Here is a 13,555-nt window from a genome sequence, read left to right on the forward strand (position 1 = left end):
CCCGTGCCAAAGGGACAAACTACAGAAGGACGTTAAGCGTGACCTCACTGTGAAGGATCCCTTCTCCCACGCGCAGCGGGGCTCCGTTAGGATGGCCCACTCATCTCTGGAGACAGAGCCCTCTCTAACACCGAGGGATGCCCGGGATGAGGCAGTGACGCGGGCCTTCCTCGAGTCCCTGTTCACAAACCTCCGGGAGGACTTGCAAACGGTGAAACGGGATCTCACCTCCGAGATCCAGGACATCCGCAGGGACGTTGACGCCATTGGAGAGCGGGTTGCAACGCTTGAAGACAAAGGGGACAACAGGGACACAGAATTGCCTTCGCTTCAGCAGGAGGTCATCCGTATCCATGAACCACAAGTAGACGTCCAGACGCACCTCGAGGACCTGGAAAACCGCTCGAGGCGGCATAACATCAGGATCCGAGGAGTCGCAACAAACGCAGAAGCGGGGTATGTCTTCCCCTTCTTGAAGGGACTGTTCAACCATGTGTTGGGAAACGCACCAGACTTGGACATCAGATTGACAGGGCCCATCGGGTGGGGCCTCCCAGGGCTGAAAGGGCTTCCCCGGCTGACATCCTGGCCTGCATTAAAGACTTCCGCACGAAGGAGGAGATAACTTGCAAGGCCAGGTCTATGCACCCGATTGTCTACTATGATCACCGTCCCACTCTGTACCAGGACCTTGCGGCGATCACGTTGCAGAAGCGCAGGCGTTACTCTTCTGGAGGAGGAGGGGGCAATCGCGGCTCGAGCCCTGATGCGGAGGCCTCGTCATCAGGTTGGCAGAGACAGCGTCACCGTAGAAGCGCCCCAAGCGGCCGATTCTCACAGAAATTGCACTGAACCAAAGGGCCGCCTTGTTGTCCCTGCCTGAGGAACTAGCGAAGATCCACCCTTCATGATCTTAAGCGGGCCAGTATGCTCCTTGTTCAACTGAGGCGGGAGGCGGGTTTTCTTGGCCACCCTATGGACCCCAACTTTGACTTTTTCTGATCATTTTGGGATGACGGACTCTTAAGTACCAGATGTTGGCTGTTCATGATCCCTTCCCCTATTGGAAGCGCTCCTCTCTCGGCTTCCCCCCGGAACCGATTGAACATTGCTCTTATTCAGAACATGATGGTTCTTACTTTGGTTTGGGGTTTTTTCTTCTCTCCTTCTTTCCTCTTGGCCTTTTTCTTCTGTTTTCCTTTATGCCTCCCTTCGATCTCCCACCATAGCTGGGATTGGCTTACTGCGCTAGCAACACGCGCCCTGCGCCCTCCCTACGCTGTGGCAGCCACACATTTGGGCTTGCCAGGGGCTACACACACTTCCACCGCACAATCCCTTCTCGCTGTAGATGCCCCCCCATAATTTTAAAGTCCTCACGCTTAACGTGAGGGGACTTAATAACCCCATTAAACGCCGAGCAATCCTGGCTTACTTGGAGAGTACCGGGGCCGACGTCTGTCTGTTACAAGAAACAAATTTGCTGGCCAAAGATTGTTACAGACTTCGGTCTCTGGCTTTTCTGACCCAGTTTTTCTCCTCTGATCCCTCGAAGTCAGCCGGGGTGGCAATATTGATATCTAGAGCCTTCAGGGGGACAGTGGTGCATAAAGAGGCCGAAATCAAGGGCAAACTTCTCTCCTACCAACTCTCGATGGGGGGGCCACACTGATTTTAGGGTCCATTTACGCCCCTAACGAGGGATAAGAGCGGTTTCTCCATGAAGCGCTCACTGAGGCTACCGCCACTCCAGAACGCAGGTTACTCCTGGGGGGGGATCTCAATCTATTCCTCAACAACGAGCTGGACAGGTCAGTGCAACGCTTAGGCCAGGTGGGTGCCCTTTCTCGCGCAGGACTCACTCGGCTGGGAGACTTAGGCTTGACGGACCTCTGGAGGGACCTTCACCCAAACTCTAGAGAATACTCTTACTACTCTGGCGCACACTAGACCTACGCTAGGTTAGACTACTTCTTAGGCACCAAACTAGTTGGGGACATCACGCTTTCCTCCGAAATCCTTGTAGCCGCCCTGTCAGACCATGCTCCGTTGGTACTCACTTTGACTTTGCCCCCTGTCCGGCCACCTACTCAGCGGTGGCGTTTCCGAGACACCGTCTTACATCGCGCAGACACGGTCACTCAGATTCAGCACACACTCGATGATTATCTATCCCACAACGGTAACACGGACACCCTGTCTCCACCTGAATGCGGTGGTTTGGGGCGCAATCATAGCTATTTCCTCTGCAGACAATGCAGAACTTAAGCGCAAGCAGGAAGACCTCACCCGGAGGGTACGCAAGTTGGAACAGATCCACCAACGGACTGGGGTGCCGCGCATTTGGCGTCAGCTTAAAGCGGCCAGAACGCAGTTGGCTGCCATTGACCGTGATAGAGCAGAATATGCGGCTCTCCGCCTGCGCCACTCCTACGTTGGTGGTGACAAATGCGGCCGGCTATTAGCACACAAACTACGGGAAACCCAGCTGCGCAATGGGGTACAAGAGATCACTGACCAAGCAGGCCACAAGCACACCAAAGATGCTGACATAGCCGAGACTTTGTGACTTTTACGCACAATTGTACAATGCTCAGCATTTAGAGTCGGCGGATATAGAAACCTACCTGAATCAGGTTACCCTCCCTAGCCTATCTCAAGCGCAGGCTGACCACCTAGAACGAGGGATTCGCCAGGAAGAAGTGATCTCCGCCATCTCGCTCCTAAAGGTGGCTAAATCACCGGGCCCAGATGGATATACGGCGGTCTTTTATAAGCAATTCTGCCCTACGCTAACTCCTCTTCTTACGCGCCTCTAACTCCTTTGCGGCCTCGGGCGCTGTTCCTCCCTCTGTGCTTCAGGTGGACATAGTGGTCACTCATAAGCCGGGAAAGGATAAGAAGCTATGAGCGGCATACAGGCCTATTTCTCTTTTGAAAATCGACCTGAACCTCTACACAAGCATCCTCGCGACCCGCCTGGGTTAATTGATCCTGACCAGGCGGGGTTTATACCCCACACACAGACCAGCGACAATACGAAACGGGTACTCCATCTCATCAAAAAGCTTCTCGAATACCTGGTGACTATATGCTCCTCGCCATCGATGCTGAGAAGACTTTCGATCGCGTGCACTGGCCCTATTTGGAGCAGGTGCTGCTCCGTTTCAGGCTGGGGGAGATGAGAACCCACATCCTCAACTGCTACCGTGGCCCCGCAGCGGTGGTGCGAGTCAATGGCCATGCATCCATCCCCTTCCACATCCACAGGGGTGCCCTTTGTCGCCCCTGCTCTTTGCCCTATATATGGAGCCCCTTGCGCAACCAGTCCGCAAGCATCCCGGGATTCCGGGAATACGCTTTGGCAGTGATACACACACCATTAGGTTGTATGCAGATGACGTCCCGGTTGCCCTGACGGAGCCTTCAACGGCCTTGGTGCATATTCTTGGAGGAGCTGGACTCCTTCAGGGGTGGGGGGCATCCGGGTTCAAAGCGTATTCCCGGAATCCCGGGATGCTTGCGGACTGGTTGCGCAAGGGGCTCCATATATAGGGCAAAGAGCAGGGGCGACAAAGGGCACCCCTGTGGATGTGGAAGGGGATGGATGCATGTCCATTGACTCGCACCACCGCTGCGGGGCCACGGTAGCAGTTGAGGATGTGGGTTCTCATCTCCCCCAGCCTGAAACGGAGCAGCACCTGCTCCAAATAGGGCCAGTGCACGCGATCGAAAGTCTTCTCAGCATCGATGGCGAGGAGCATATAGTCACCAGGTATTCGAGAAGCTTTTTGATGAGATGGAGTACCCGTTTCGTATTGTCGCTGGTCTGTGTGTGGGGTATAAACCCCGCCTGGTCAGGATCAATTAACCCAGGCGGGTCGCGAGGATGCTTGTGTAGAGGTTCAGGTCGATTTTCAAAAGAGAAATAGGCCTGTATGCCGTTCAAAGTTAATTTCACCAAATACACAGCCCTAAACCTTTCCATGCCACCCCAGATGCTAGCGGACCTACAAGCCCACCATCAATGGTCAGAGGATGCGGTCCAGTACCTGGGGATCCGGCTGGCCCCCACCTTACTGGCGACGAGGCAGGTCAACTACACTATCTTTCACTTCAACATTTGTGCGGATCTGCGACGTTGGATATATTACCCAATCTCTTGGCTGGGTCGTGTCGCCGCAGTTAAGATGACAATTCTTCCCAAACTCTCTCAATTTATATGGCAGGGCCGCAAACCGAGGATGAAGTGGCTGGTTAGCTTCCTTCCGCCAGACGAAGGTGACATAGGGGTGCTCGATCTTGCGTTGTAATATAGGGCCGCGCAGCTCCGACACTTGGCGGAGTAGAGCCGTGCCGAATCGGAAAAACACTGGCTCTTTCAAGATCCCTGATGAAGATCCCCTTCCTCCGAAAGGCCCAGCGCCCCCCCCCAAGCCCCTACGCCTCTCATATAACCCGTACGACATTGCTGGTCTGGGACCAGGTGAACAGGCGCCACTGGCTGACATCCTTCCCCGCTTACTCCCGTATGCGGCAACTCAGACTTCGGGTCAGAGACGGGGAAGACCTCCTATCCTCTTTGGAGAACCACTGGTTGCCGCGCGCTAGGCCCCCTGTATGATGCCGACTGAGTCATGCCCGTCGCACAGCTGTGTGTGGATTACGGTCTCCCTGAATCATTGAGCTCTACACCCCGACATTAGATCGCAGGCTCACAGACACCTCACTCAACACGAGAGATGGCTAATCACACGAACCTCAAATAAGAAGCTAATTTCGGACTTCTATAGAATGCTCCTCTCCCGCTACACTCACACTTTCCACGCGGGGCGGGCCCGATGGGAGAGAGACTTGGGTCGTGACCTCACCAGCAAGGAATGGGAGGGGGATCTGCTATAGCGTGCGACACACTGCGACTCATATAGGCCTCACCGAAACTTTACGAAGCTTGCATATTATTGGTATTACACCCCTGAGCGCATGCACTGCATGGACAGCGCACATAGCACGGACTGCTGGAGAGGGTGCAGGAAGGTGGGCACGCTCGTCCACCTTTTATGGGAATGCGAACACACTACTGGACTCAAGTCCTGGATGACATCGACAAATATCTAGATACAGAGATCCCCCGACTCCCAGAGTACGTGCTCCTAGGTGTTTCCAACCCACTTACCTATCCACTGAAATCCATGAGGGGGAAACAAATGGCGCTTGCACTGGGCTCTGCCACTCAAAACATTCTCACACATTGGAAATCTACACGTACTCCAACGTTTACCTCTGGCACATTTTGGGTATGGAGAAGATCTCGCTCACTGTAGCTGGCAAAGGCTCGGGATTCAACGACTTATGGCAGCCCTTCCCGGCCTTCCTCACTCAGGAATTTAGAGAGCTGACATGCCCGAGATATCTGCGCCTCCTACGCCTCACACAGCTAGACACCCTGGCGCCAGAGGCGGACTCTGCCTATTAGTTTCCACCTATCTTTGGAAGGGCAGGGTCGGGAGACATGGGGGGGGGCGCGCGTGTATTTCTCCCTCACCTTTCTTTTTCCTCTTTCTGGGCTTGGAGGGGGGGTTAACTTTTTGGTCTCATTCTTATTGTTTGACTGTTGATAAATATATATGCCGTTCGTTTGCGCTGGAGCCCTGCGTGGCCCACTTAGGAGCACTGCTATTCCGCAGACATACAATACATGGCAATTGTTCAATAAAAAGACTTAAACCATAAAGCAGCTGTAGCCAAGGCGGGGGAACGAGTGTTAGCAAATATGAACAGCAGCTGTTCAGAATAATGAGGGGAGGGGACAAGCTGGGAGCAAGTGTGTTCCTGAGCCTAAAAAAGAAAAAATTAAAAAGAGTGCTCAGACAGTAATAAATAACTTGATGAGTAACACCACATGCAAGAGGGGCGGTCGTCATGAGAGGTTACAAAAGTTAAAAAAAGGAGGGACCAGTGACCATATTGACCAATGAAAAGGAACCATTTACAAAGGACAGGTAAAGGAGCCAATTGGAAAGATGGGTGTTGCCAAATGCCAATATCCTGAATACCGCATGCCTCCAAGAGACAATGCAAGAGCTGCGTAGGAGAGACCTAAAAGATTTATTAGGAAGGCTAGAGTTAGATGATTATGTTTTTCTCACGGGGGCGTGGCTAAGCAAGCCACGATGGCGGCCATGCATTGCTGAGGCTCCGCGCTCGGGCGCCTCTCCTAATCAATACAGAGCGTCACTGCGGGTGCTCGGCGGACCTGGGAGCACCGGAATGTGCCTGCACGGCGGTGCGGTACCTGCGGAAGCCTGAAAACGTCTGCCGCTTCAGGACCGGGGCTTCCCTGGGCGGAGCCGCTCGCGCCGCACTCCGGAGTTCAAGATGGCGCCGGGACTCCTCTAGGTGAAGCGAGGGACGGTGCTAGGAGAAACCCCGAGGACGTCGGCGCATCGCGCTCTGCCCGCTCCGATCTCCAAGCGGTGTGGACCGGGAGCGGACCCGGGAAGAACAGTGCGGAGCGCCACGGCACGGACGACTATCGGCGCCCCTAGTCCGCCCGCCATCTTGGTTGCTGTGCGCCCGTCGCGCACCGGGAGTGGACCCCAGCGCTGACAACGGACGCTCCAGGTACTCCTCACAGCCTATTCCTGGGGGGACTGAGGGGGAGCGCTGGATCTCGGCGGGGGCGGCGTGGCCTGGAGGTCCTCCGACCCTCATATTCAGCTCCTGCCTGACCTGGACATGGCCGCCCGGATGGCACCGGACCTTTCCATACACTGCCGGTGAGGCCCCTACCTTTGTGGCCGCCACAGTGACAGCCTCCCCAGCGGCACCCGAGAGAGCAGATACACCCCCACCTGGCCCACCCGCCGTCTGGCCACAGCAGACCGCTTGGGAACCCCCTGGTGCCTCGGGGGGCCCCGGAGATCAGCCAGAGCTGGCTCGACGGGCCGCGCCGGTGTGAGATGGTTCACGGGCCCTGCACCCTGATCGAGGCACTCCGGATGTCGGACATAGTGGGCGCACAGTGAGGCCCGGAGAGGACTGCGGCTCTTTGCAGAGGCGACGCGAGCCCGGGTTCCTCCACCACCCACAACTGGACCTCGCCAACCTTCATAACTGTGAACTGCGGGGGCCTTGACTCCTCTACGGGCTCCTGGAGGGGGCTCTATCCACACGGCGACTGCGAAGATAGCCCTCCGAATTCTGTGGAGTGCACCCCCTAACTCATTGGGACGATGCAAGTGATCTTCCACCTGCACCATTGAATACACGTGTGGTCTCCGTGTGGGTGGCCTGCTATTGGGAGCAACTCGCCCGCAGCTTCCCGCACCTGACATAGGCGACTCCTGTACCCTGACTGCAGTGTGAGATCCAGAATACCGGCTGGGGTTGCTCTCCTCCGGCGACGTGCTCCCGCCATCCATCAACACTGTGGGGGCCCGCGCCTTTCCTCTTTTCGCGGACCCCTGGCACCACTAAGAGCTCTTGAGACCTGATTGACAGCACCGCCCCCTCCCCCCCCCACGCAGGGTGAAGATGGGGAAATCAAAGCCTGCGCAGCACCACGCGGTCCCGGAAACAGCCCCGGAGAACATGCCAAAGACCTCGACCTGGTCCCCCAGTACGGCACCCTCCTCGGACCTATCAATCTCGGATAAACTGGATAAGGTCCTCGCCGCCATCGAACTATCCCGCTTGTCTATGGAGGAACGTCTTGGTACCCTGGCGACAGACGTCAACCTTCTCCGAGACGATCACCGTAAATTGGCTGACCGGGTGCGAACAGAGGAGCGGACACTAGAGGAAATACAGCCAATGCTAAAGGAACACCAGACGACGCTCCAGGGAGTCCTCACACGTCTAACCGCGGTGGAAGAGCGTGCAGAGGACTTGGAAGGCCGCTCGCGACGCTTCAACATCCGGGTGCTGGGACTGCCGGAGGGTGTCGAGGGTGGAAACCCCATAGACTATATGGACACATGGCTGAAGTCCTTCACCCCAACATCAGACCGTACAGCATTCTTCTCCATAGAACGAGCTCACAGAGTGCCCGCCCGAAAACCCCCACCTGGCGCAGCTCCTCGGCCACTCCTTGCTAAGTTCCTGCACTTCCGGGACCGCGATGCGGTGCTTCGAGCGGCGCGACTGGCAGCGCCACTACGGGTGGAAAACAACCAGATAATGATCTTCCCGGACTATGCCCGAGCAGTACAAAAACAAATATCGTCCTTCTTGGACGTAAAGCGGAGACTATGAGACAATAATATTCAATATGCTCTGCTCTTCCCGGCTCGCCTCAAGATCCTCCACAAAGGTTCTTCCCTTTTCTACATGACTGCGGAGGCCGCACAAGACTGGGCAGATCAACATTGCTCGCGGGCACTCATCCCTCATCCTCAAAGGGGCTCGCCTCTCAAAACTTTCCGTGCTCGTAAACGCCCCATGAAACTCCGCAACATCGAGTCGAGAACAGCGAACGGCTCCCACGACTCGCCTGATCTTGAACAGATTAAGCGGGAGAGGCGCAAAGCTTTGCAAGCAGCAATTGACCTGCGCTCCACACAACACTCGGAACCCATAGACCGACCCCCGCACCTCTTCTCATCAGAAGGCGAAAACGACAGCGATGGCACCGCCTCGGGGGTAGACCTGGTGGCGCCTCCCCATGCCACTCCACAAACGGCAGATGGACTGCTAGATGGACAAACCTCTCCTATTTCCTCTTGAAGCAACCCAGGCATACAGACTGCCAAATTGTATCCTTATATGTAAAGTTTGCCTTACGCCCATTGCCTAAAAAGCGGGGATTGACACCCTGCACATGACGCGCATTGCTCCTTCTACATGCCCATTTAGCGCGCGGCTTCGCACTTGCATGTCGCACCCCCCACTCCCCCACCCACAGACAAATTGAACGGTTCAAAGCATGGGTTGCACACTGGTCACTCACAGACGCATGGAGACTGCACCACCCCCAGGCCCGCGTCTACTCTTTCCACTCAATCCCCCACAACCTGCGAGTCCGGGTCGACCGTTTCCTATGCACGGCAACGCTTCTCCCGCAAATACGTCACTCGGATTATTTAGGCAGGGTCGTCTCAGACCATGATGCACATCTTCTAGGCCTCCAGTGGAGACCCCCAAACCCCCCTGTCCCCACGTGGCGATTATTGCGGGATTACCTAACGGACCAAGTTTTTACACACGAGCACCAACGTAGCATTCAAGAATACTTTAATCACAATACGGGGACCGCGTCATCAATCCTGATCGAGTGGGACGGCTTCAAGGTGGTAGCCCGTGGGGAATGTATTCAGCAGAGAGTTGGGGTAAGGTGTACATTGGAGCAGGTCCTTGAGAATGCGGAACAGGGACTGGCCACGGCCACTAAGGCCGCGGACCAGTCAGTAGCGGCGGCGACCCAAGTCGCCCACGCCAAATCAGAATATCAGGCGGCGTGCATGGACCTCCGGTGACACAATTTTCGGACCTATGCGACTCGAATGCATAAGGACCGTAACAAAACGGGCACACTCCTGGCATGGCTCACTAAACAAGTGGATCCCCACCGAAACCAGAAAGACGGTCACCCAGGCTCTCGTCACCAGCCGACTGGACTACGGAAACACCCTCTACACCGGAACCACAGCCAAACTACAGAAAAGACTCCAACGCATCCAGAACGCCTCCGCACGACTCATTCTTGACATCCCCCGACACAGCCACATCTCCGGTCACCTGAGAGACCTGCACTGGCTCCCCGTCAGCAAGAGAATCACGTTCCGACTCCTCACCCACGCACACAAGGCCCTCCACGACGTGGGCCCCAGATACCTCAACAACCGCCTGACCGTCTACACTCCCACACGCCAGCTACGATCGACCAGCCACGCCCTCGCCACCGTTCCACGCATCCGAAGAGCCACCATGGGAGGAAGATCCTTCTCCTACCTGGCAGCCAAGACTTGGAACTCCCTCCCCATCCACCTCCGCCTGACCCAAGACCACCTCTCCTTCAGGAAGCAACTCAAAACCTGGCTGTTCGAGCAGTAGCGGACCCCCCTCCCCCTAGCGCTTTGGGACCCTCCGGGTGAGTAGCGCGCTTTACAAATGTCTTGATTGATTGATTGATTGAAGTTCGGCCCATCACCGCAATCATAAATCCCCATGGCACCCTGGTACAATCTCAGGATGAGATCCTCCAGGCATTCTATCAACATTATTCAGCAGTCTACAATATCCCCTCATCACTCGACCCGGAGGCAGTCGACCACTTCCTAGACCCTATCCCCCTCCCCCAGATATCTGCCGCGGACAAAACGGTGCTAGACGCTGAGATATAAACCACTGAGATTACATGCGCGATACGAGCCTTAGCCCGTGGCAAAGCCCCAGGCCTCGATGGGTTTCCACTCGAATACTACGCCACCTTTGCCTCTCAACTGACTCCTCGCTTATCTACAGTGCTGGACACAGCGCTCCGATCCGGTGAACTGCCTAGCTCCATGAGAGCGTCGGTGATTGTGACGTTCCCGAAACCCGATCGGGATCCCCAACTCCTAGCCTCCTTTCGCCCCATCACACTTCTCACAGCCGACTGCAAAATCCTGGGGAAAATCTTAGCGGATAGATACTCCCAAATTATACGCCCATTAGTACATCCAGACCAGTGCGGTTTTGTCCCGGGTAGGAATACCTCTCACAACATTCGACGCCTCTTTCACATCCAGGATCAGATTGGCGATCGCTTCCCTCGAGCGGCGTGCCTGATCCTGGACCTTGAGAAGGCTTGACACCCTAACATGGCAGTTCCTCTTTACCATCCTCAGGCGGGTGGGACTAGGCCCTACTCTCATAGCCTACTCTCGCCTGCTCTATACCAACCTCACCTCCCCGGTCCGCCTCGTTCGCTACATCTCCCCGGAATTCACGATTCACAGGGGCACACGACAAGGATGCCCCCTCTCACCTTTATTATTTGCGCTCGCTGTTGAAACCTTAGCTATTCGGCTTCGCCGAGACGGACAGGCCTGGGGCATTCCACTCGCGGACGCCACGCACTGCGTATCCATGTACGCAGACGATCTTCTCATATATATACGGGATATTACGGCGGATCTCACCACACTCGAGACCGCCCGGACGGAATTTGCGGATGCCTCGGGCTTGAAAGTGAACTGGGACAAGTCAATGGTGTACCCCCTCCATCCAGACGCCTCTCCCCAGGACATTTGGATTGGTGACCGGAAAATGCATTGGGCTGCAGAGAGCCCCCGATACCTCGGGATTCGCTTATACCATTCCCCGGCTGACATCTTTGAGGGCAACCATCGTAGGGCACTTGCCAGTATACGATCCACAATTGGGTTCTGGCGGATCCTCCCGCTGGCCCCGATCGGTCGGGTAGCTCTCGCAAAGATGATACTGGTCCCACGGCTCTTGTATTTCTTCACCAATCTCCCAGTAGTCCCACCCCGCTCCTTTTTCAAAGACTTAGACACACTCCTTAGCTCTCTAATATGGGGTAAGGGGCGACACAGGATCGTGTTAGCAAAACTAAAACTACCCACAACACAGGGGGGACTTGGCGCTCCATCATTCGAAGCCTATTTCTTGGCGGCGCAGCTCCAGTGGCTTTCATATTGGACAGCAGAAAGGTACACATCTGAAACATGCACTGCCACGGGTCGTATATCAATACCAGAGTTGCGTCGCCTACTCCTGCCGGGATCCCGTCCCACACGAACCTACCCCCTTCAAGTGGACATTGCCCAGAAATGCGTCCAGCGCATACACCGCATGACACCAAACTGTCCCCCATACACAACATTAGTCGGCTGGCCAAGACACAGGGGGTTTTTCACTCCTGCCATGCTCCAGGAATGGACATCCAGAGACATCGCCGAAGCAGAAATACTGTTTGAAGAGGGACAGCTCAGGTCGTACCAGCAACTTATGGACGACTATGACCTTCCCCCAGGCCAGTTCCTGTTTCACCGCCAACTCCTCAGCCACTACCGACCATATTATGACCTCACATTGGGGGAGCCTCCCACACATCCAGTTCTTCACACAATATTACGAATGGGACCGGGTCGCCACCTTACCACATGGCTGTACAAATCGATTAGGGAACTGACACCCCCACTACTAGCACCCTTGCGGTCCCTCTGGGAGGAGGAAGCGGGACGATCATTTCATGATAGCGAGTGGGAAAGAGCGATAGAATTCCCAAAAAAAGTATCCAGGAACGCCCGTTTTAAGAATATACAGTTTCACATTTTACATAGGGCCTACCTAACACCAGCGCGCCTACAGTGCTTCTACCCCGATACGACCTTCCTCTGTCCTCGTTGTAAAGCGCGGGATGCAGACTTTTCCCATATGTTTTGGACCTGCCTGGGCATTCAGGACTATTGTTCATCCATCCACTCGACACTTCGAGATCTCACAGGACTGGCCCACTTGACCACTTGGGAGGGTTGCGCGTTGGGCATACTCAGACGAAGGAAACATCACAAAATACTAATGCGCTTTGTTTCCCTAGCCCACCTGCTGGCCAAACGCTGTATAGCTATGCACTGGCGCTCCCCGTCGGGCCCTCCGATTGCGGCGTGGGTGGGGACGGTGCTTAAGTGGGCTGCAGCTGAGGAGGACGTAGTGCGTGAGGAAGAAGCTAAAGGCATCCGCAAAGTCCCAATTTCTCTAGAATGGGCACTTCTTTTACACCAATTCAAACAGTCCCAGACCCCTGAGGACCCGGTCACCGACACAACTACCCCTGGCACCACACAGCTACCTGCTGTACATGCTCCCAGGGCAGGGGATCCCCCCCCCCCCCCCCGATTAACCACGCCACCCTTAGACCCGCTAGGCTCGCCCCCGCTCGCCAGACATACTGAACGGTCCCCTACACCAGCCCGCGCACCCATCCCCTCCTAAGCGAGATGCAGCTGTACCGTCGAGTAGGTATCCGTGGACTCACAGCATTTGCCTGGCCCAACCACTAAGAACCCCATGGCACCTCCTAGTTCGGTTCTTCCCCCCAGTTTTTCTTTCTGGCGAACACCTGCTACAACACATGCCACATCTACGCGGAATAAGACGCAAATGTACTCTCTATATTGATGTTGGTCAATTCTGTTGCACATGTGCCACAGTTACTTGTACGGAATGTAACGTCTTTATGATTATAACAACAAATGCCAATAAAAAGAATTTACAAAAAAAAAAAAAAGGATTATGTTTTTCTCACAATCAGTACATATTAAATTTGACTGAACTAAAATATAGTTACTAATGCATGCTTGAATTTAAGACTACTGGATGAAAACGTCAATCTTGGAATGAAGCACAGGTCAAAATCTTTTTGAACGGCAGACAGGCCCATTGAGGCTTTGGGGTTTGATTTACGGTATCAGTCTAAATAACCTGTACTAGGAGACCGCTTACATTTCCAAACTTTTACATACAAAGGTATTTTCACCTGAACTTTCCTCTCCACCTTATTCTCTCCCCTCTGGTCTCACTCATTGACATCTTACACCAATTGTTG

The 13,555-nt window shown here is 54.9% G+C and overlaps 1 protein-coding gene across 6 annotated transcripts in view; it reads right to left on the bottom strand.

The window, feature by feature from the left end:
* Positions 1–13,555, bottom strand: part of LCA5 (lebercilin LCA5) — a 131,267-nt gene that overhangs the window by 82,656 nt on the left and 35,056 nt on the right. The window lies entirely within an intron of this gene.

The sequence above is a fragment of the Triturus cristatus genome, chromosome 6 (genome assembly GCF_964204655.1).
Source record: "Triturus cristatus chromosome 6, aTriCri1.1, whole genome shotgun sequence".
NCBI lineage: Eukaryota > Metazoa > Chordata > Amphibia > Caudata > Salamandridae > Triturus > Triturus cristatus.